Source organism: Cebus imitator, unplaced genomic scaffold (genome assembly GCF_001604975.1).
Source record: "Cebus imitator isolate Cc_AM_T3 unplaced genomic scaffold, Cebus_imitator-1.0 Scaffold362, whole genome shotgun sequence".
In the NCBI taxonomy this organism is placed as follows: domain Eukaryota; kingdom Metazoa; phylum Chordata; class Mammalia; order Primates; family Cebidae; genus Cebus; species Cebus imitator.
In genome coordinates this window covers 2,083,559-2,107,341 of record NW_016107677.1, presented here as the reverse complement: position 1 = coordinate 2,107,341, position 23,783 = coordinate 2,083,559, and the positions used below count along the sequence as shown (strand labels likewise).

General features: G+C 34.9%; 1 protein-coding gene across 5 annotated transcripts in view; it reads left to right on the top strand.

The window, feature by feature from the left end:
- The window catches only part of MGAT4C (MGAT4 family member C), a 769,261-nt gene that overhangs the window by 154,682 nt on the left and 590,796 nt on the right, over positions 1–23,783 (top strand). For 4 of the 5 annotated variants that reach the window (XM_037730807.1, XM_037730812.1, XM_037730806.1 and 1 more), the window contains one exon: positions 7,839–7,902. The exons of the other annotated variant lie outside the window; for it this stretch is intronic. The gene's annotated coding sequence lies outside the window, so the exon portion shown is untranslated. The remainder of the gene's footprint in view (positions 1–7,838; positions 7,903–23,783) is intronic. 5 annotated transcript variants of the gene reach the window in all.

Here is a 23,783-nt window from a genome sequence, read left to right as displayed (position 1 = left end):
CCGGGAGGCGGAGGTTGTGGTGAGCCGAGATCGCGCCATTGCACTCCAGCCTGGGCAACAAGAGCGAAACTCCGTCAAAAAAAAAAAAAAAAAAAGTGAATATAGGGTACACATTAAAAAATTGATGGTTTTCAGCTATTTGGAAGGCTGGGGCAGAAGGATTGCATGAACCCAGGAATTTGAGTCTAGACATGGCAACAGAGTAAAAATCTGTCTCAATCAATAATTCAATCAATCAATCGATCAATCAATCAAATAATGATGGCATAAAGGTATGCAACAAGTGTCATGGTTTTTTTACCCAGGTGCCATGACTCTTAATTTATTTTACTAAGTTTTATGAATCAGGCAAACCAAATAGATTGAGAAGGAGCATTCAAAGAAATTGAAAGTGATAAATCATGTCAATTTTATTTTTTTAAATGGACTTAAATAGATTTTTAAAAGCTAACTCAATCTATGATTTCCCCTTATTTTTCTGCAATGTTTGTGTAACAGAGAGTATAGATGATGATAACCCATGCAGCAAACTAAAGGGAACACTGTTTATTGTTTTCTGTGAACATAAATTTGAATTATGCAAATAAACAGCACTGTGATTGACAAGAATGTCTCATGTTAGTAAAAATTTCATTGAAAAAGCAAAAAGAAATTCAAACAACAAAAAGACAAAAGACATATTTTCTTATGTCTTTTGTCTCTTTGGTGTTTGGATCCCTTTTACATATTTTTTATACAGAAGTAACATTAATTCAGTTATGTTGTATGTACATTGAAAACTTTTAATGATGAGATCAGGTAATACAAGTATTAACATTGAGCACTAGTTTTATACTTATTTTTACAAACATTGCCTAAATCATATAGGTCAAATATTAGTTGTAACAAGTTAATAATAAATGTAGTTTTAAAATATTAGCTTCTTCCATTTTCAAAAACCAATGTATACATTACGACTGGTAGGAATTTTAATTTCAGTATATTTTGCTTTTAAAATAGCTAAATAGTATGTGTTTCTAATGAAAAGGGAAAAAAGTGTGAGAATTTCTCTTTTCCTTAAGTATTACTCTTTTTATTCATATGGAAAAATTTAGCATATTTTTAGTTATAGTACATCATATACTTTCTAAAAAATAGAAGATACATTACACAGGAATGTTAAAATATTCAGTGTGTTTACTGTTGAATCATTTTATGAATTATTGAACCATCTAAATACTAATAGGTAAATTTCAAATTAAGAAATATCCTAAATCTAAATGTGTCACTCTACATTGAGTGTAGAGATAGTTTGAACAAAAACTAAACGTCGGAGTGGTCTCCAAGAGAGTAGAGCTTCATAGACAAAATATTGGTTTTATCTGTGATAATGTGGCCTTTTTCTATCCAGCAATCTCGGTAGTTGTTTGCTTTTATCACAAAACACTGAATTTGAATGAGGACAATGAGTGTAAAAAATGCATCTTTTTGAGGTGGGCATTCAGAGGTAACATGCACAGCTGTGTTTTCTGAGTGAATTAACGGGAACTAGGGCTATGAAATTCTCAATCAGCAGAGCAAGCTGCTTATTCTCTGCTCTAGCTCACAAAGGGAGTCACACAAGCTAAATTACATCCCAAATGTCTGGTACTTTGTGTAGTTCAATGCTAATTACAAAGGAGTTATAGAAGAATATGGCAATCTGTATTTTTGTTATTTTATATATTTGCATGCCAGATGGCATTTAAGTGGATATGAAAGCTAAATGATTATTTAAGTTAAAAAAGTTTCTTTATGGACACATTGCAATAACATTTTGGTGGTATAGAAATATATGAAATTGGTGACATAACCTTAGTCAGAATTCATATTTCACTAGTGTCTACATTTAGTATATACTTGCTGATATGGTTAAGATTTGTGTCCCTATCCAAAACTTATTTGAATTGTAATTCCCATAATCCCCATGTGTCAAGGAATAGGCCAGGTGAAGGTAATTGAATCATAGGGGCAGTTTCCCCCATGCTGTTCTGGTGATAGTGAGTTTTCACAAGATCTAATGGTTTTAAAAGAGGATCTTTCCCCTTTGCTCAGCACTTCTTCCTGCTGCCTTGTAAAGAAGGTGCCTTGATCATCCTTCACCTTCTGACATGATTGTAAGCTTTCTGAGGCCTCCCCAGCTGTGCTGAACTGTGAGTCAATGAAACCTTTTCCTTTATAAATTACTCAGTGTCAGGCAGTTCTTCAGAGCAGTATGATAATGGACTAATACAGTTGCCTATGCTGGCTACATTTGCACTTTCTCTTAGCCTACAAACTGTGATCTCAGGGGATTCTATCTAGCCAACTAAAGTGAAAAATGTAACATGATTGAGGTTGACAATGATTCTCTATGTTAATACCAGCACTTGCTGGGAATGGAATGCTACAGAGCTTCCATCAAAATGGAAATTCTCCAAGTGGTCAGAACTTCTAACAGTACTCACCATTGCTGAGCTTTCCTAAAAGGATAGCCTTAGTGAAAGGTCAATATCACTGTCAAAGTAACGATTCTTAAAATAGTATATGACTTAGGTAATGGAGTTGCTCAGATGGAAGATTGAGAGTCAGCTATGAAAATGGACCTCTCAGAAAAACATTAAGACTAGAAATATTTGTGATTGATTACCAGAAAATTATCATCATCAGCATTGCTATTATTACTATTCTGAAGAAGCTGGCCAGTTGATCTATATATGCCAGTGGTCATGTTTACACATCAAAAAATCTACTGGTTAAATGGGTGAAAGAACAATTATCATAGTTCCCAAGGTTAAATAAATTCATGGTTTTAACAACATGAAATTCCCATCCCTGAAACTGACACACACACACACACACACACACACACAGTAAAAATAATGAGGAAAAAATTATAAAAGAATTTACCTTTCCTGAAAAGTACCCTATATTCCAAAGCACATAGCCTTATAAAACAAAATATTGCCATATTAAAAATTCAGTTCTATGGTCAGTTATAATGAGACCACACCCCGTAAGGATTGGCAGGCATTTTTCAGGATTCAAAATGTTCTCTGAAGCAATGTCCCTTAATCAAGACAAATAGATCAGAATTACGTAGAAACATTTCTCAGTATCCCACTTAATAGTCCATAAATTTTCACTTCCTGTACCCTGTGGTCTTTGAAAAGAATTCCCAAAGGAGAATTCTACTACCCGTCAGCTAGAATAAAAGATGAAGGCAAAGAAGTTAAGAAGAGACATGGTACATGATCCCTAGAGTCTTATGACCTTCAAATATGAGAGCCAAAACTTTTTTCTTCTTTGATGCATGGAATAGTTTTCTATTTTAATTCTATTTTTTAAGTATGTATTTTATGTGGTTTTTTCTTCACTATGTAATGTAGATCAGTCATTAAATTTCCATTTGTTTCTGAAGTATTTGAATCTGAGATGGAATTATAAAACAATTCTCAGTAACAAACACTCTAAAGAACACAGAATAAAATATCTGAAAGTGACTTCCAGTTTTTTCTTTTGTGGAAGAAGAATGAGTGTCCAGCATATATGGAATGTGTTAGAGAGGTACATTTGGATAGAGGGGAATAACTGTGTATCTGTATGTCTGTGCATGTGTGGTTGTGCCTGAAAACAGCCATAAGGTTGAATCTAAAATATGCCAATTTGGGTTTAACTTTTGGCATATATAAATTTTCTGTTCCCTGGAAAGCTCTAAATTTTAAAAACTGAGACTTTTGGGGGGGTCTTACATCCTCAGCTCTAGCTGATTGACCCAGAGGTAAATCAAAGCTGTATCATCAGATCATCCTTCCTGGGTGTTTTAGCCTTATTAGAGAGGTCTAGAAAATAAAAATCACTAGCACTGAAGTTTGGTAAAGTCATTTCAAAAGAAGTTCTCCCAACCCCAGCTTCTGTAGTTTCTTCAGCTGCCAGCATTTCCATTCTCCCAGGTGGAACATATTTTCTTAGCTGTCCTTGGCATCCTGTGAACTACCAGGCTATATGCTGATTAAAGCCTCTTTGTAATTTAGGCAGAATCCCCTTCTGTTCACAACTACAGCAATTCTTCTTTCCTCAGCTTTATTGAATTGACAAAAATTACATATATCTACAATATTTATAATATATATCATGTTCTGATATATGTGTACGGGTGAAATCTAACTACATCAAGTTCATTAAGATATCTAGCACCTCATATAGCTATCTTTTGTGTATATGTATCCCATACTTAAGATATACTCTCTTCACGAATTTCAGGTGTAGAATATAGTATTATTAAGTGTATTTATCATTCTATACATTATTCATCCTGCCTGACTGAAATTTTGTATCTTTTTGCCAACATCTCCCAATTTCTCTCACCTCACATATCCTGGAAACCACCATCCTACTATCTGCTTCCATGAATTTCACTGGTTTAGATTCCACCAATAAGTGACATTGTGCCATATTTTGTCTTTTTTGCCTGTCTTCTTTCCCTTAGCATAAAGTGCTCCATGTTCATCCGTGTTGTCTCAAATGACATGATTTCCTTCTCTTTAGAGCTAAATGATACATTTTACACACACACACACACACACACACACACACAGAGAGAGAGAGAGAGAGAGAGAGAGAGAGAGAGAGAGAGAGAGAGAGACCGGCAGGTGTTTGAGATACTGATTTCATTTGCTTTACATATAAACCCAATGGCAAGATTAACGTTTTTAAGGATCCTCCATTCAGTAATCTTAATTAAATCAACTCGTTACAGGTGGTAAAAATACCAAACCATCTCTTGAACAAGAATTTGTAAGGGAGACCTGGAATCAGAGGTTCAGAAACATTTTAAAAAGTAATTCCTGCAGAGTTTAAATAACTTTTAGGGTTGGAAGTTGCTTATGAGAGTTATAAAAGTAACATACTGGTATATCAATATTAAAATAACACTACTGGTAAATAACATTACTGTCTACTAATTTTCTTACGTTAGATTTCGATTTTTCCAAGCCAAGTTTCTATCCATAGATGTAGAACAAGGAAATTTTGTAAGAATGATATTGTGCTCTTTGATATTATTTCCAGTGCTTAGAAGCACAGCTCAAAATGTACAGCTCACATTCCTTGGGCATAAACATGATCCCTTTAGGAAGCTGATTTTCATTCTCGAACAAGAGGTACCACCTCGTCACAGGATCCTTAGGGTGTGGCTTCGCCACCCAGAAACCTCTGTATCCACAGGCGCCTCCGCTAGAGTTTTGCCCGTGCCTGCTGGGCTTGTTTCACCCACTTGGCCTGGCAGGCTGTGAGGCTGTGCTCGACTCATACTACCAGCCCGGATCCCATACCTGGAAGGACGAGCCAGGCGAGGAACAGGAAGAGGTTTGTGAGAAAATGAGCACGGGTCTGCCCACTGGGCACAGCCAAGCTTACTGCCTGGTGCTACGGGATGGGAGCTCCAGGTGCCGGCACAGGCTCCTGCTTCATGCAAGGCTGCTACTGGACTAGACTTACCGTGGCTTCCGCTGCAGGCATCAGCTTCTCCATGAGGGGAACACGGTGGCACCCCAAAGCTCAGAGACACCAGGAACCACAGAACCCCAAGAGGCTGTTACAGGATGTCACAGTCCTGGGTGAGAGAGACCAGAAGTATGGACTCCCAGAAAGGGTGCAGACCTTCTCTCCTCGTCGCCCACAGCAAGTGGGTGGGGGTAGGGTGTGAGTGTTTAGCCGGTTTGAAACTGCTCTTTCAGTCCTTCTGCCCCGTTCCAGCTCCACCACTGCTTGCCGGTCGGGTGGGGTGGCTGCTGGCAGGGGGTGGGATTGCTCTAGCGGTACAGGCCTTTTAGCTCCAACCCACAGCTCAGCGAGCCAGCAGGGGAATGTTATAGCTCCTTTTGCTCCCGCTGTCTGGGGATCCCGCATCAGAAAGATTGAAGTTCCTGACAATTGGAGGATGCCCAAGTCTGGGAAGAGCTTTACTGGGGGAACCATACAGCTTTCAAAGGAGAGGAGACAGAGAGCGAGCAGCTCCTATCTACAGGCAGACAGTGCCAGGTGCTGTGGGACCAGGGTTTTTATAGGCTCAGAACGGAGGAAGTTCATGCTAATTGGTTCATGGGTAGGATAAAGTGAGTGCTCATTGGTCCATGGGCAGCCATGGGCGGGCTTGGAAAAAGCACCATTCCAATGGCCATAAGTTATCGAGAAAATTCTCACTCGGGGTTGTGGCCTCCATCCGGAACTTGCTGCCCTGCCGCCAGGCTTGAGCGTCACGCCTTGCAAGGTACACACCCCTTCCCACTTCCGAACCTGTCTGCTCCTGCTGCCATCAACTTGCAGTCAGTGGCGCCCAGACTGACTACTCTAAAGGGTGCCCATAGGCCCTCACCGAGCTACCGTCAGCCCCCAGACTCCCTTCCATGCTCATTAGCACCCAGCATTTCAGCCTCAGAGCAGTTTCTGGAGAGGGCCAAGGCAGCGGGGAGCTGGCGTGTCAGCACTGCCGCTAGTGTTCACACACCTGACTGGGTCGCGACAGCCCCTGGCCTCGGCAGTCGGGACACAGCCACAACTTTGCTCCACTGCAGAGCAGGCACTGGGAGCAGGGAGAGTCCAGGGAGTGGGAGCAGGAACTTCGGAGCCTGTGGAGGCAGGGGCTTTCCCGGCACCGAGAATACAGGCATACCCGAGTCCGGAGCCATGGTTGGGCGGCTGCAGCGGGAGCGCGGGCTCCTGCCTTGCCAACTCAGTCGGACACAGGGCTCCCTCTGGGATCACTTGTTTCCAGCACCCGCTGGCTCTGCAGAGTGCGCAACCCTGGCCGCGCCTTCCCTGCTGGAGCTAATGTCCTCACAGCGGCTGCTCCAACCGGGCCATTGCTGCCATCATTATCATGAAAATGCTTCCTTAGACGGGCTGTACTTTTTACTAGCTAAGAACGCGGTATCCAGAGATGGGCTGCTGAAGATCACAGCCCAGTGCACGCCTCACTAGATTTGTGGGATCCTAATTAATTTCCCTGCTGACATTCTTTCACAACTCAAATATGTTCTCTTCCAAATGACCTTTTCTACTGTAAATGAGATCACACCACGTCCTTGTTTAAAACCATTAACGGGCCTCCATCTGATTTAAAACAAAATCTAAGCTCTTATGAACAGCTACCGATGCACGTCCCACCTATACTCACAGACTCAACCTGGGTCTTTCTCTCTCATTTCATTGTGTTCCAGTCACACTAACAGGCTTTCAGTTTTTCGCAACTGACCAACTTATATCCCTTCACAAAGTACTTAACTGTCCTTCTTTGTCGAAATCCTTTCCCTGCTTGTCACTTTTACTCTTCGTGTCTTCTAGAGAGTAGATATAACCTCTAGAAGGGACGTTCTCTCGGTGTTCTTTCTAGTGTAAATACCCTAAAAGTGTTTCTTTTAGCACCCTGTTTGCTACTTTTATGGAACTCATCACCTGTGAAATCATTTAATTTGTTTCTATGTGTTTATTTTCAATCTCCTTCCCTAGACTGTAAGCTCTAGATGGAAAACACACACACACACACACACACACACACACACACACACACACACACACACAAGCACTGTCTGTGTACTTCATGGAGGTACCTGAGTCCATAGAACAGCGTCCAGGTTTGATAAATACTTTCGAATGAGTAACTACAGTAGACAGTATGTAAAACTATATACTTGTTATTTCTCCCAAAAGTTACCTCCTAATGCCTTTAATTATATGTTTCTAAGAATATTTCACAAAATTCTGCAGCATAAAGAACAGTATTCTATCTCTGTGAATTTAGAAAGGAATTTAACTTCCCTTTGCTCCATTTTTTTTTTCAGCTGTGAAATGGAATAATGTTCACCCTGCTGTGAGCCCAGATATATGAGACTTTAGGCTGTAAATGTAAGTCTTTATTATTTGGCAACAAGTAGCAACCATACTTATTTCTCACTTAGCACTATTAAATTGTTTTGCAGTCTAAATTAAATGAAGTACATTCATAATGGTTTTAAATGTTTTAAAATATTGATCTTATTTGGGTTGTGTTATGCATTTGTAGACAGGTGTTTATTTCTGGCAATGGCTACTTTTTCATCAATAAGCTAGAACTTAAATTGTAATATTTACAGATAACATAATGAAAATAATAATTATGGTTGGAATTTTTAACGCATCTAATGTGCTAGGAAAATGTGAATATATATATATATTCACGTTAATATATTTATATATATATATAAATGTGAATATATATATATATATATATTTAAGTCTAATCAACCAGGTTGTGACATATACATTTATAATTCATATCTGACACACAAAGAAATAGGCTTACAGGATCTGTGGGTTTTGTCTAACTTTCTAAAGTCGATAAATATAATAACTGGATTTCAAGACTATGCATATAGACAGAAATGGAGAAACAACTCTCCCCATTCTACCTTTAGCACTGTATATTCAGTGAAGAAGGAATTGTGTATTTATATTATTTTTGTATATTATGTACTCCTCAGAGGAAACATCTCTGCTTTCTTCTCCAACCATAAATTAAATACCTTAGTTCTGTCCCTTTGTATTTATTTACTTATTTCAGTGTGTAAATTCCACCCTTGCTACACAAAATAGTGTAGACAAAATATCTGTTATTTATTTTACTATGTAAATATATTTGAATATCACCAAATAAAGCAAAAGAAGTAAGCAAAAGGCTTTTGCCTAAAGAAGTTTAAACCTTTTCCATTAGGTACTATGAAGGCACTGAGGTATTTTAGTTTCCTGAATAATATAAGCAGAATTTTAAATTTTAGGAAAATTAATAATACCTTTTAGGATGGTTTAGAGAGAGTTGAAGACAATTTCCCTGATGAGTTCATATGATAATTGTTGAAACAGATGTGTAAATAATTATGCTACAACATGATTAGGTTTTGTGATGAAGGGAATATTTGTCAACATAATTAGAAAGAAGAGCAGCTTTTCTTTTGAAGTTTTAAAGACTAGCTTTTCCTAATCTTATTAGAAACCACAATTCAGGATAAATTTATACCAAATATACTGTTTGTTTCTGTACTCTGCTTCTATATAGTTGGAAGAATAATTATATACTTAAATGTGATATATAAATACGTATGTCTCTATACACAAATATACATATATGTGAAGGTTCTAAGGTTTATTTTTCAATGAAATGAATACGTATACTTTGAGTTTATTTTATGATCTTTTAAAGATTATATATAAATTATACATTGTGAATCACTACTAAGTAAGGTATTTAACTTGGTATTCAAAAGTATTTAAATAACTTGCATACAAATAAGTAAAATCTTTAAAGAAAATAATTTTCCACAAATATATTAAATTGGCAATTACAATAGTGTTTGCCTATCTAAACATATATAAACATAGATGAGTAAAAGTATGGCATAAAGGATGAAAATATTACCCCTGTGTACAGCACTTATCATGAATGGCGCTTGCAGTACTGGAAGTTGCTTTAGGAATTTATAGGGCCAACAAGTTCGTATGCCCACTGTACAGTAACAGACTCATTACAACGAGACAGCAGGGTTTGCAATGGAAAAAGAATTTCGTTATCACAGGTGCCAAAGGAGGAGGTGGGAGGAGTCCCTCAAATCCGTCTCCCCCAGGGTTTTCTAATGGAATTGTTAAAGGAAACAGACTGGGAAATTGGGGTTATTGATTGGCAGGGGAATGGGGGATGAAATCATCAGGATATAATCTTTGGTGAGTCAGCTCCTGTGGGATTCTTCAGATCAGCTGGAGCCTATGGGGTCATTCAAACCAGCTAAGTCAGTAGTTTCATCAGGAGGCAGGACCTGAAAGAAAATGAAAAAGGAAAATCTTAATGTTATATAATGTTCAAGTTACTATCTATAAAAAAGTTAGAACTATATGCTCTTAACAGGGTCTACAAGATTCTGAGGCAATAGGAACGAAACAACTGTGGGAAAGCCAGTCAGACAGCAAGCTGACATAATGATTAATGCTGCATGATCTGGAAGCTTGGTTTATTTTCATTTCTCCCTTTCCCTTTTTCCCTGATTAATTTTATAAAGTTTGCAGGGATGGTTTTGGTTCCCCATGCGCTTGATCATATGTCTGTCTGGAGATGAGAACTACTATGGTGGGAATTGAGTGAAAAACACCCAGCTTTTTTTTTTGCTGGCAAGGGCAAGAGTTGGGGTAAGAGGCAGAATTAGAGGAATGAAACTGCCTGGCAGTAATCAGCAAGTGTTTACCACTTCCTGGTCCAGGATTTCAGGGATGTAGCATGAATATATTAGGACTGCTGTCCATTGTATAAATTAGAATCCCTGTTGTCAGAATCATGAGCCCCAATTTTAAGAGTCCTTTTAAAGTAAACTGAAGACTTTATGGTGTTTGTAAGATCTTATAGACACAAAGATGCTGTTCTGTCAATCATATGATATCTGTTTTAACATTAATGCTGGTCAGTTGTTTCTGGACTCCAAAAGGAAGAAGTTTGTATGACTTCCCATCCTGTTATGGTCAGGAACTCAGTTTTAAGGTTTGCTGGGGTCTCCTTAGCCACAAGGGGTCTATTCAGTCAGTAGAGGGCTTAGGATTTTATCTTTAGTTCACATTCCCCCCTTTTTTGGTCAAAATATGCCAAAAGTAGCATCAATGACCAAGCTTTTGTTTCATTTCATAGTATTGCCAGGTGGTGTGGCTATCTGCCTTCTTCAATATATTCTGTTCTTCAATGGGACCCATATGGCCAAGGTCTTATAGCCAAAAGACTTATAGCCAATTAAACATTCTAGGCCAAAAAGGAATGGAGGTGGGAAGGCACTCATTGTTTTTTAAAACTCTTTTGAGCAATATAAGAGCCACAAGCCAAAAGCCAAAAAGTAAGGTTACAAATTCAATTTATCTATAAGTTCTATATATTGGGCCATTGGCATCTATGAGCCCATCTTTTTTGGAGGATTTAAACTCATTTTACTCCTCAAACCTAACTCTCATAATTTCACATGGCCATCTCTTTTACAATAGTCCCTGGTCATAAAGGGATTGAATAGTTTTGATTTCTGGCCTTGTGTCTCACAAAAGCAGGTTACATTGATTGTCGCCTTTTTCTGGGTCTGAAGATGAGGCTTTGGTTAACTTGAGTTTGATGTCAGATACTGGTGTCAACATTCATGATTAAGAGTTGGTGCTCTTTTTAGGTGAGATATGTGTACCAAGGAGTCAAAGCCCTATAAAGTAATAGTACAAGGATTAATTAATAGCATTTGATAAAGGACCCTTTCAAGGGGGTAAGGGGTGGGTAGAGTCCTTTAACTGATGCCTCTCTCAGTATATGTAACTATTAGATTGGAGGTGGTGATATTGGAATTCATGGTCTGACCAGAACTGTAAAAATATTTTATTACTGTATAGCTTTGATTAGACCAACCAATAAGTCTAAGTCAGAAACTTATTTAGGATTTGATTTTGAGGATGTTTGTCAAAAATGTTAAAAGGTCCAAAACATTTGATCAAAGTAAAATCACAGTCTAAGTTAAAATAGTAGTTACTGATTTAATCAGGAGTGATAATCAAAATATTTGAAGGCAGTACAGTAAGTTACATGGATATAAAATTCTTAAATGGAGTCTATCATCAACTGATATTTGGTCAAAGAATGATGATCTGTACTTTAGTATGAATTTATTTAATAGATGATCAGTCTTAAAATAATGGTGGTTTAGGATTTTTTGGATGACCCAAACCTTGCTACTTAAAGGGTAAGCCACAGGCCAGCATCATCAGTGTCACATGGAGATTAGTAAAAATATAACAAACCTAGGCCTCAGGATGACTCTCTAAATAAGAAACTATTTTAATAAGATCTTCAAGTTTTTTGTGCATACCTAATCTTTGAGAAGCACTGGAATAGAATGTACTAAATCTTAAGGAAATAACCTGAATAATGACCCCATAATATGGGGCTCTAAAGACCATGTGTGTGGAACAAAGGCAGAGAGTAGAGTTAAATAAAATTTGCAGGAGCCCACAGATTTAGACTGGGCTCCTGCATGGGCCCAACAGACCAAACCAATATAAAGCTTAATCACAGTAGCTGAGCTTTAGGTAATTGCAGGAGGCTCTGTAATCAATTAACCAATTGTGCTGTAACCAATTTAGTTGTCTATATACCTTAATTCTATTTTCTATAAATGCTGTCAGGTCACATAGTTAGCTGGAGTTCTCTGAACCTGATTTGGTTCTGAGAGTGGTCTTCTTCATGAATCATTTTTATTTTGTTTCATTTTGCTTTTAATTGCTCAAATAAACTCCATTGAATTTAATTGGTGAAATAATTTCTCTCCTTAACAGTAGCAAAATAATGGGACTATACGGTTCTTCTCAGCAGTTTTTCTTAGAATTTACCTAATATAAAAATATAATAAATTTTTTAATGAGTTGATTTCCACTTTTCACACAACAGCCTGAGGAGCTCTAAGGATTCACTCCCAGTGAAACTGGTGAATATTATAAAATAACTGTCATTTCAAGTCAATGGCTCTAAGAACATACAGCAAATAAGGAATCACATATTTTTAAAAATATACCAACATTGATAACTCCTCCAAGCTTATTGAAATGGAAATTACACTCCAGACTGATATAGGCATTATTTTGGGTTCCCTTTCCCTCCAGTTTCCAGTCAGATAAGTATTCTTTCAGGAGGATTAGATATCAGCACTTCTTACCCTATTCCTAGCTACATGTCACTGAAGAGAACAGTTCAATAGTGGAGGCAACCTTGTTCTGCTCCCTACTTAAGAGACAGAAGATCTATATTGGATACAGTACTGCTGAGTATACTGGAACCCTACCCTTCATTGCCCTGGCTTTTGTGTCAGAGGTTCCACGCTAGGAGAAGCAAGCCAAGGAAACATGGGGCTGCTGCATTCATTATCTATCAGGTTTTCAGTTCCTAAACTGGAGGTGTCACAATGAGAAAAGCATGACATTGTCTCTACTCCCAGCACCAGAGTCAGGGTTCAAAGAGTTTGCCTGGAGAAGAAGCATGATGTAGAATAGAGACTCCAAATCCCTACCAACTACATTTAATGGAAATCTATGAAGCACCTCACCCAACAATGGCAGAATATATTGTTTTCAACTGCACATGGAATATTCACTAGGATTGACCAAATTGCAGCTGCCCCCACATAAAATCCTCAGTCTATTCAAAAGAATAAAAATAAAAAGTGCATTCTCTAACAATCATAAAATGAAATTAGAAATCAATATGGGAAACTTGCAAGTATATGAAAGTTAAACATTCTGCTAAGTAATGAATGATTCAAAGAAGTCACGAGGGGGATTAGAAAATATTTTGAGATGAATGAAAATGCAGACACATCATACCAAAATTTATGGAATGAAGCTAGGGCAATGCTTAGAGGGAAGTTTATAGCTGCAGATGCTTATATTGAAAAAGAAGGATCTCAAATCAATAACCTAAACTTCAATCCTTGGCATTGGAAAAAAGATCAAATTAACCCTGAGGCTAGCAGAGAGAAGAAAAATTGAAGATTAGAGCAGAAATCAATGAAATAGACAATAGAAAAACAAAGAAAATCAATAAAACCAAAAGCTGATGCTTTGAAACAATTAACAAAATCAACTAATATTTAGCTGGATTGACCAAGAAAAAAAAAAAGACTTAAATTCTTAGAATCATAAATACAAGAGGGGAAATAGCTCTAAACTTCCTAAAATAAAAGGGGTTATTTTATAAAGAAATATTATGAACAGTTGTATGTCAATAAATTATACAACTTGGGTGAAGTGGACAACTTCCTACAAAAGTCAAAGAAACCAGAGAATCACAATGTAGGAAAAAAAAAAAAAAAAAAAAAAAAAAGCACAAATGTTGGGAATTAAAGGAAGACAAGTTAAAAGGTAGTTTCAAGGTGAAAAGTTTATAAACAGTGCCAGTATTTACTTAAGTATGGTATTATATAACTCAAAACCTCCTGATATTACTGATTACTTTGTGTTCACAAATGACTGCTATGTATTTTTTCAATCCAACAGTTGACATAAACAATAAAGGTAACTGTTGATTTGGCCAGGGTTTGGCTAGAACAGAGCTCATTCAATGCATATTTAGGTGAAAAATATTTAATATTAGAAAAAAAGAGATTACAAGGTAATTGGAAAATTTAGAGAAGGAAACATCTTCGAGAGATTAGTTAAAACTGGAGGGATCATCAGCAAAGACCCCACTATAAAGAATAGAGGCCAATGATTCAATAGAGTGGTTCACTAGCTGGGAATTACACATCTGCACACATATCTATCTATAGCTGTCTCTGACTACAGATTTAATAGTATATACCCATCAGCTGCCTAAAATTGGGCATGTGCCCCACATTGACAAATCTGATTAGAAACCTATAGAAAGTGGATAATAAAAGTTGTATAGAGACTTTGGAATATGAAGATGATTTTTAAAAGGAAAAAATGTGAAACTTCACATTTTTATCAATTATACAGCTTGATAAGAGTTTTATATAGATGATGTGAATAAACTTTCACAACCATTTTTGAAGAAAAAGATAATACTCATTCTAGTACTGAGTCTTAATGTGGCTAAATGACATGTTCGAAATCACACAGTAAGTAGATAAACTGAAAGGAAATTCAGGTCTTCCAATGAAAATATATGGATTATGTTCTATCACAGCTGCTTCCATCATACTAATGATATCATCTACGTTCTGTTTTCTACAGAGAGCAAAGTCTATACCTGATTTGCTGTAATCAACTTTTATTGGAAAAATAAAAATTAGGCCTATAGTTACAAAATGAATTTGTATTAATTTGCTTTACATCTCTAAAAAGAACTGAATTTCTGCCATGTCTTTTTCATGCTACTGTAGATTGATGAATACAATTTCATTTTAAAAATATGTACACATTTCATGAAAGACTTTAATAACAAAGACTACATATTTTCTTCCAGAAATAAGATGTTATTAATTTGTTGACAACATTCTGTCTTTGCTGGTTTTTAACAATAGATCAGTAAACATCTAAACAGGTAAAAATGTAGTATAGTCAATTCCCATTTGAGAAACTATAGATAAGTAAACAATTTGGATTGCCAGAAAAATTGAGATTATTCTTTGATTTTCATTTTAGTAATTAATGTTTTTATATAATTGAATGTACAAAAGGATAATATATTAAAAATCTGTGACGATTTAAATTCTGGAACATTTGCGTATCTATCTCTTAAAATGTATTTGAACTAAAGGTATAAATATTACAAGTTCATGCGTATTCATTTAAACACATTTTCATAAAAGCATACTTTTCAATAATTTAATACATTTTTATCCCTTACTATCTTTCAGTTAGTATGTAAAAATCAATTTAAAAAATAGCAATGTAGATTGCAAAGTTTGTAATCATTCGAATACTAGGTGGAAAACTAAAATTTATTTTATTCAACATGGTAGAGCTACTATATTGAAGATGAGGATTTCATTTCATAATTGCCACAAATTGTAAATGTGAATTAATAGTATCCTCTAAAAAGTAACATTAAAATCTCCTCACTTGTTCTATTAATATCATAGATCCTATGCCCTACTTAATTTCCAGGTACTGGATGTATGCTTATTAAGTCATATTTGATCTTAAGAAGGCTATAGTAGATGAAAGCTACCATTTGCAACTATGTTCTTTGTTAATAAGTCTAACATTTTAGATAAATGATTATTAAATTGAATGACAAAACCCAACTCCTTTGAAAATGAGTTAATTCTAATAAAAATAAATTTTGAGTATGAAATTACCTCTGCATCCCTACTTTGAAAGGATTATGCACAGCTACTAATAAAACTGCTGACAACCCTGTCCATGTAATATTATAAACTCACAAGAAAGAGATACAAAGTAAAAATGTGCAACATGTTTTACTTGATTGGCCATAAACTCTCTGATGCATTTCCAAGTGCTAAAAATAGGCCTTCTTGATGCATTTCAAGAATAAATCCTTTGTATCTGATTAAAATGCAGATGAGCATCATAAACTATTGTAATTTGAAAGGACTGAACTCATGATGCAATCTGCCTCCATCTGCTTTCAGGTGTAAAGCAGGAGGAAGTTCTGCTAAAAGTACCACTGAACTCAATCTAGGTTAAGATTCAGGGAATTAAACATGCCGGTCGAATCTCTTATTTTTTTGTTTCTGTATTTATGTCATTTTGTTGTATGCCTGTGTAAGTTTAGGCCATTTGCATAATCATATTGCTGTTAATTATGACAAAATATGTTTTAAATATATTTTTTGAAAATATAGAGCCATATATATATAAGAAAAAGCAGCTAAGATTACTGGGAGGATTTTGAAAGAGCTTTGGAATTAAATTGACTGCCATAGACTCATTTTGTCAATAAGTTGTTTGTCTTTTCTAACATTTTTCAGCAAATATGAGAGCAGTGAAATGAAGCCATATGTAGTGAGCAGGAACCAGTTAAATAGTAGACAATCAGCTGAAAGTTATTGCTTCAGGGTTGAAAGCAGAAAGACAGAGGCTTTGGAAAAGACACACTTAGGTATGAAAACTAAGTCTCATGTCTAATAATTTTGTGGTTCAGGGAAATTCTTAAAATTTCTCTGAGCTTCAATTTCATCCTTGGTAAACAGTCATGATTAATGTGTATACGCAGGGTTTGCTAGAGAATCGTCGCTATAGAGCACTAGGGAAGTGTCTGCATTTTACTGGGATTAAATGCATGTGTTCTGTTTTTACTGTTTTGGTTTTTTTTTTTTTTTTTTTTTTTTTTTTTTTTTTTTTTTTTTTTTTTTTTTTTTTTTTTTTTTTTTTTTTTTTTTTAATCTACAAATCTGTACTCCTCTCCCTCTGTTAAAGGGAAACAGAGAGAGGCCCATTCATCAGCATCCAACAGAGTGTTCCCTGGAGTTAATCCTGTGCTTTTAGAAGTGCTCTCCAGCAATTTTTACATTTTATATTTTCTGTTTTAATTTGAATAATGAAATGCAGAAATATATTTTGAACATTGGATAGCCATGTACTTTAGTTTGTGCTTGGGAACATTTTACTTTCAAGTAATATTGCTTTAAAACATGCAGCCTATTTGGGAAAGTATGGAGACAGTCTTCATGATGCCCAAGAAAAACGAAGACAAGTGATATCACAATATGCTGTAAACAGCAAAGGTTTCAGAAGCCAAAAAAGCTGATAATTTCGAGTCATCACATGGTTCATTAAATTATTAATAAGTCAATCCCATAAGAAATTATAGCCATCAGTAACATTTTCCCATTGCAAATAGCATTTTACCTTTAGGGCAAATTTGTCATATTTAATTAATGTAATATGTTTTTCTAGTATTGTTTTGTAAAATTTAAATTCAATCTGTGATCATTTTGCATTTCATATTATTCAGGAGTCACAGAAAAAAATTAAAATGCATTATCCATATTTAAACAATAATTAAACTGTTATATTAACTCTAAAAGCCTGTAAGAATTTTGGTTTGGAATCATTTTTCCAGTCCTACAAATAAATGGAAATTTATTAATAATTAATTTTGAAGTACTAAAAACAACTATTGCTTTGAAAGAAAACAGTCCCATTTTATGCTATGTACAAAGCTATGAATCTATAATAATATGAAAGTATAAAAAGGAATATATGTATGGTACAAATTATATTAAATTAAAATTTTATTTTTAAAGAAATAAGCAGAGTCAAATAACAAATAGACTGAGATAAAATATATGGTTGAACCGCACTCTAATGTTATTTGTGTAGAACAGAAATTTTCACTAATTGACAAATACACATGGCTCAAACTGCTGTTTGAAGTATTTAACAGATAAAAAGTTAATATTTCTGCTTCACATAAAAAGTTATATATGTTAATAAAATGAAAATGCAAATGACCATCAACGAAAATAGCTTCCACTTCACTAGCCATCATGGACATGATGATTGAAATGAGATCTATTTAAACAATCAAGTTGACAGAAATCTGAGATTGGTGATATTCAGTGTTGCAATCATAACCTCCAATAAAATTGGACTTCACTCAAAACTTTGTGAAATTTGTTTGTCAGCATTTTTAAACATTAAAGTGTACATACCCATTGAATGAGCAACTTCTTTTCTAGGCCTTGATCCAATAGAAATCGAAGTGTCGTCACATAGAAATACTGTGCTGAAAGGATTTTTATTATACTTTATTTGAAATAGAAAAAAGGTATAATAAATATTAAATAAATTGTGGTAAGTCAATACCCTGGGAACAAATGTAAATAGGCTGAGCACAATATTAAGTTAAAAGAGTAAATTACAGAATAATATATTCACATATTACTGTTTTCTTAGGAAAACTTTGCAGGAAGAATTCCTTAGAGACTGTTGAGTCAATGAGGACATAATTTTAATGTTTGATAATATGACCAAATCCCATTAAAAATATACTGTCATTTTAGAAATTAATGTTTGTGACTTCCCAAAGTATCTGTGAACTCATCAATATAGTATTATGTTTTTTAAAAAAATATTTTTCTGTCTAATAGGTAACACGTTATTCCTCTATCTCTCATTGGTGTTTCACAATGTTTGACAATACATAGCACTCAATGTATATGTGGATATGCACTGAATTATCAGTGAATTTTAAAACTCATTGATAAAAATTTTATAAAATATTTGACTTTTATATATTTTCCTTGTGATTCTTATCTATGGGTCAATTATCTTCTGATAATATTTGATTGTAGATTTAAATATCTCAAAAAAATACACATTAAACCTATTATAGTAACTTAATAGTAGTATAAGGTAAGAGATAATCTAACATTTAGCTGCCAAATAATTTTTAAAAGATTTCCAATATTCAAGATTGGAAAATGCTAAGAAAGATACTTCTTCTAGGGATACAATAGATACTTTAAAATGTTTGTTCCATATTGAAGAACAGTTTAAAATTTTATGCAGATAATTTTAATTTTTGTTTTTGACATTTTAAACTATTAATGAAGGATTATTGAATTCATTATGTATAGAATATATTTTCACTTAAAGACTGCTTAAATAACCTAAAATGGCAGTGATATATATAGTTTACTTATATTTTCAAAATGGTATGAAGGAATAAATTTTTAGTACAATTTAAACTTGAAAATGCAAAGCCTGAAAGCTAATGTTAGTATTTATTAACAGATGTGTTGATCCTGATAAATAGGTTTCAGTTATTTATTGGCAGATAATGCCTCTGAAATGAAGACAGAGGAAAAATAAAGCACTAAGCCTGAAAGGACTTTTGCCTTTAAAATAGGTTACTGTTGCCAATGTTTTTATTACTTTTGTTATTTTGAGTAAATATTTCATTTACTTTCTTTTCAGTAGATGTATTGATAGCCTGAGTGTCCCTTTATAGGAAACTCATTTCCTCAAGAAAACATTTTAAAGTAAATCTATGAGATTTGAAATCCCTGGGGGTCTTTTTACTTTGTTTCCTGGCTTCTTAGTATTTTATGTGTAATATGTAGTCCTGAAGGTATAAAGCTATTTAAGACACAAACTTTCTGCAAACTTCTTACAGAGAAAATATTCTGATTTCAATTTCCTATAATTTTATATGAAAGAGGTCATTGCATCTTTGAAATAGTTTGTGTAAGCCAGAGGCAATATAATATAATTTTAATGTCCTTATTTTCTCTTGTATTTCCAAGTTTGTACCATTTTCTTATCTGTGTTTATATGCTAGGTAAAGTAGTGATGTTTTATTATTTATATAGTCTTTACTGTAAGAAAATTATATTCTTAAAATACCTCATCTTGTTAGATTTGTTTGGTTAACCTGAAAGAGTTTGGATGTTGATAGGGTTATATTCCTTCCTTTATTGCTGTTACCAGATACAGTCAGGGAGTCACTTGGTCTATATAAGCCCCAATGTTGTTGGGATTGTATTTCTCCATTTCTAATTTAAGCATAATGAATCAGCCAATTTGTTATCACCAGGATACTTGACCAGACTGTACATTAGATTTAGATATCACTATGATAACTTTTAGGATAAAATGCTTGAAAGAACTTTAATTCATTATACTTCTATATGTTTATCATACTAATACCCTGAAAGTAAAGTTAAAATATTCCAAATACGACTAACACTATCAAATCAACTACAGTAACATTTCTGTTTCCTTCCAACTGTTATCCATTTGCATTCGTGATTTTTACATATTTATTATCACAGCTTAGGTGCAATTGGATTTCATTCAATTTCAAGCAAAGAATTGGCCCTAAACAGCTTTGTTCTCCGGACTGTGAGGTCTAAACATACTCTGTATAAGTTCTCATTGACTCGACCTCACCTAAGGCTAAAATATTTTACTTTAATATTGTATTATTAAAAAGAACTACTCATCATTTCACATTCAGAGCTATGTCATTCTAAAAATATTATAAACAGTCTCTTGAAGACTTTGTTGTTATCAGCAGATACAACAGTTGTCTGAACACAAACATCTGAAAAGATTGCATTGGTCTTTGTATACACATGATTATCTTATACTATCATTAACAATAAGGCTGTCTAGGAAGCTTCAGATAAATAAATTCTAATACATTTATACTCCTTTACAAGAATATTTTGACTCATGAGAATTATGCCAACCTGAGAACTTGACAATGTAGGCAAAAACTTACACTTATCATAAATACTTACACCAGAGATACCTATCCCAGAAAATCTATCAGACACTGACTATATCTTTTCTTATTAATAAAAGAGGGAGCCAGAAGATACCAACCTGAGTCGACTACTAATCAAAGATTAATTGTAAAAGTTGAGCATAGTTTTATCTAAACAGCACAGCACATTCGTTAATTATTAATTTAGCTTCATTTGTAGTTATGTATTTTCAATATCAGAAGAACTGAGATTAGATAAGAGTGTTAGTGAACATGTGTGGCTTTTCCATGCAATTCAGTAGAATTTATCCTAGAAATATTGATTCACAACAGACATATTTGAGGTAAAACTTCCAGAGAAGCAAGCAATTACAAAGGTGATAATTATTCTATATCCTCAACTGAAGTGAAGATATATTTCAAAATTTGTTAGTATGCTGTTTAAGCAGACTGGCCAAGACTGCTCACTCACTTATGAAAAGATAATACTAGCATTAAGTGGAGGAGCCATGCTGTGAATTAGGAGGCTCTGTTAGTCTATCTTGTATGTTTTTTAACTCTCAGTTGCAGGAAAGAGAACCATCACTAGCAGGAAGCATTTAATATGGGAGTGTAGTTGCTGACTAATCAATTGAAGTTTCTTTTGGCCTAACATTCAGAATCACTCCCAAAGAAATGGCTTGTCAGTGAGCTGCTTTGTCTCACTTCAAGAAAATACCACTCTGGCTGTGATCTAGGCACCAGAAAAATACCTCTATCACATCTGTCTCTCAATAACCACTAACGTAGTGGCTAGACACTGACCTCTGTTACAAAAAAATCTCAACATCACTGTACTTTTCTGCAGCAACAGCGAAAACAAAGGAAGTATGCCCTTTACTATTCTTATACCCTCTCAATCTCATGTTATGCATTAAACTGGAAAAACCTAATTATACTAAGAATCCTTGTCGCAAGGGAATCTTGAGAAATACTGTTTTTAGATATGCAACTTCTAAAAATGATGCAAATGATACGCTTTTAATCTTTTCAACATCCAAATTTATGTGTGCTTATTAGATAGGCTAACCATACATTCTGGTTTCTCACGGCAGACCTGATGTGCATCTGTTGTCCCAATATAATTATAAATATTAGCGTCTTTTACTCTTAGATGAGTTCTGGTTTAAAAGATAAATCACACATTCACTTTAGCTTTATGTATGTTTATCTTACCCTACAGGATATAGGGATGAAAACAAAGAAGGAAAATGTCATTATCTGGCATATGTCTTCTTATTCAATACCCAAAACAAGGCTATGAAAAAAATTATTGACATTTTACATTAAAAGATGTAAGGTTTGAAGAAAATGCTAACTACGCTCATCCCACAATACATAAGAGAACAAGGATGCATTTAAATTTAAGCCTGTGTTTCTATCAAGGACATAATTTCAGTTAATTATATAGCTCATAACTATATTCATTTCTGTGCTGACACATGTTTCTGTCAAATTTATTATGGACTTCAGGCATTTTTTCATGCATTTTTCTTTCATTCATTAGTATATTCCACAACCATTAATTGAGTACCTACTATGTGAGCCAGACTATAATCTACACCTTACTGATAGATACAGTGTTAGACCAAAGAGAAAAAATTCTTATCTGTGTCAAGCTAGCAATCTAGAGAGAGGGCATATGTTACAAATAAAAAGAAGAAAGACAAAATGTCGTAAATGATAAAAAGTGCCTAGAGAAAATACAGCAAATAGGTATGATAGGGAGAGGTGTATGTGACAGCTGCTATTTAAATTTCAGCAGTCACTGATAAATATAAATTACCCTGGAGATATTACACACGTCAAATTATTATTAAGAGCACTTAGGAAGAAAAGTAGAAAATGTAAAAATGAGTAGAAATGAGTTTCTACTGGGGTAGAAATGAGTTTTAATCACAAACCTAGAGAAAGATATCAATATCCAAGTACAAGAATATTTTAGACAACCAAGCAGATAGATTCGGCCCAAAGAAGACTACCGCAAGGCATTTAATAATCAAACTTCCGAAGGTCAAGGATTAAGAAAGAATCCTAAAAGCAGCAGAAGAAAACAAACAAATAACAGATAATGGGGCTTTAATACATCTGATGGCAGTCATTTCAGTGGAAATCTTACGGTGAGGAAAGAGTGGCATGACACACTTAAAATGCTGAAGGAAAAATCTTTTAATCTATAATTGTGTACCTGGTGAAAATATTCTTCAAACATGAAAAAAGAAATACTTTCCCAGACAAATAAAAGCTGCTGGATTTCATCAATACCAGACTTGTCCTACAAGAAATGCTAAGGGAGTACTTCAATCAAAAAGAAAAGGACATTAATGAGCAATAATGAGTCCTGAAGGTACAAGACTCACAGATAATAGTACACAGAAAAACACAGACTATTAAAACACTGTAACTTTGGTATATAAACAACACTTATCCTAAGTAAAAAGACTAAATAATAAGTAAATAAAAATAATAACGACAACAACTTTTCAAGACCTAGTCAGTACAATAAACAGAAACAATGAAAGGTTAAAAAGCAGGGTGACAAAAGTAAGGTGTAGAGTTTATTATTAGTTTTGTTTTTGCTTGTTTATGCAAATAGTATTTTTTATCAAGTTAAAATAATGGCTTACAAGATAGTATTTGCAAGCCTTATAATAACCACACACCAAACAAACAGTGGATATACAAAAAATAAAAATCAAGAAACTGGGAGGGGGATCCAAGATGGCCGTTTAGGAACAGCTCAGGATTGCAGCTCCCAGTGAAAGCGCAGAGGGTGAGTGGATGCCGTGTTTTTATTGCCCACAGACTAGGAAATTCCCGGGCGGAGGTGCTCCACAGTTGCCAGCGCGGCTGTTTTGGCCAGCGCGGCTGTTTTGGCCAGCGCCGCTGCTTTGCCCCGCGCGGCTGCTTTGTCGGCGCCCCGGAGCCGCGGTTCTCCGTACAAAATACACTGGTCCGGGGGCCCTTTAGGCTAGCGATTGGAGCCACGGGAAGTCGCCCATAGGCTGGTTCA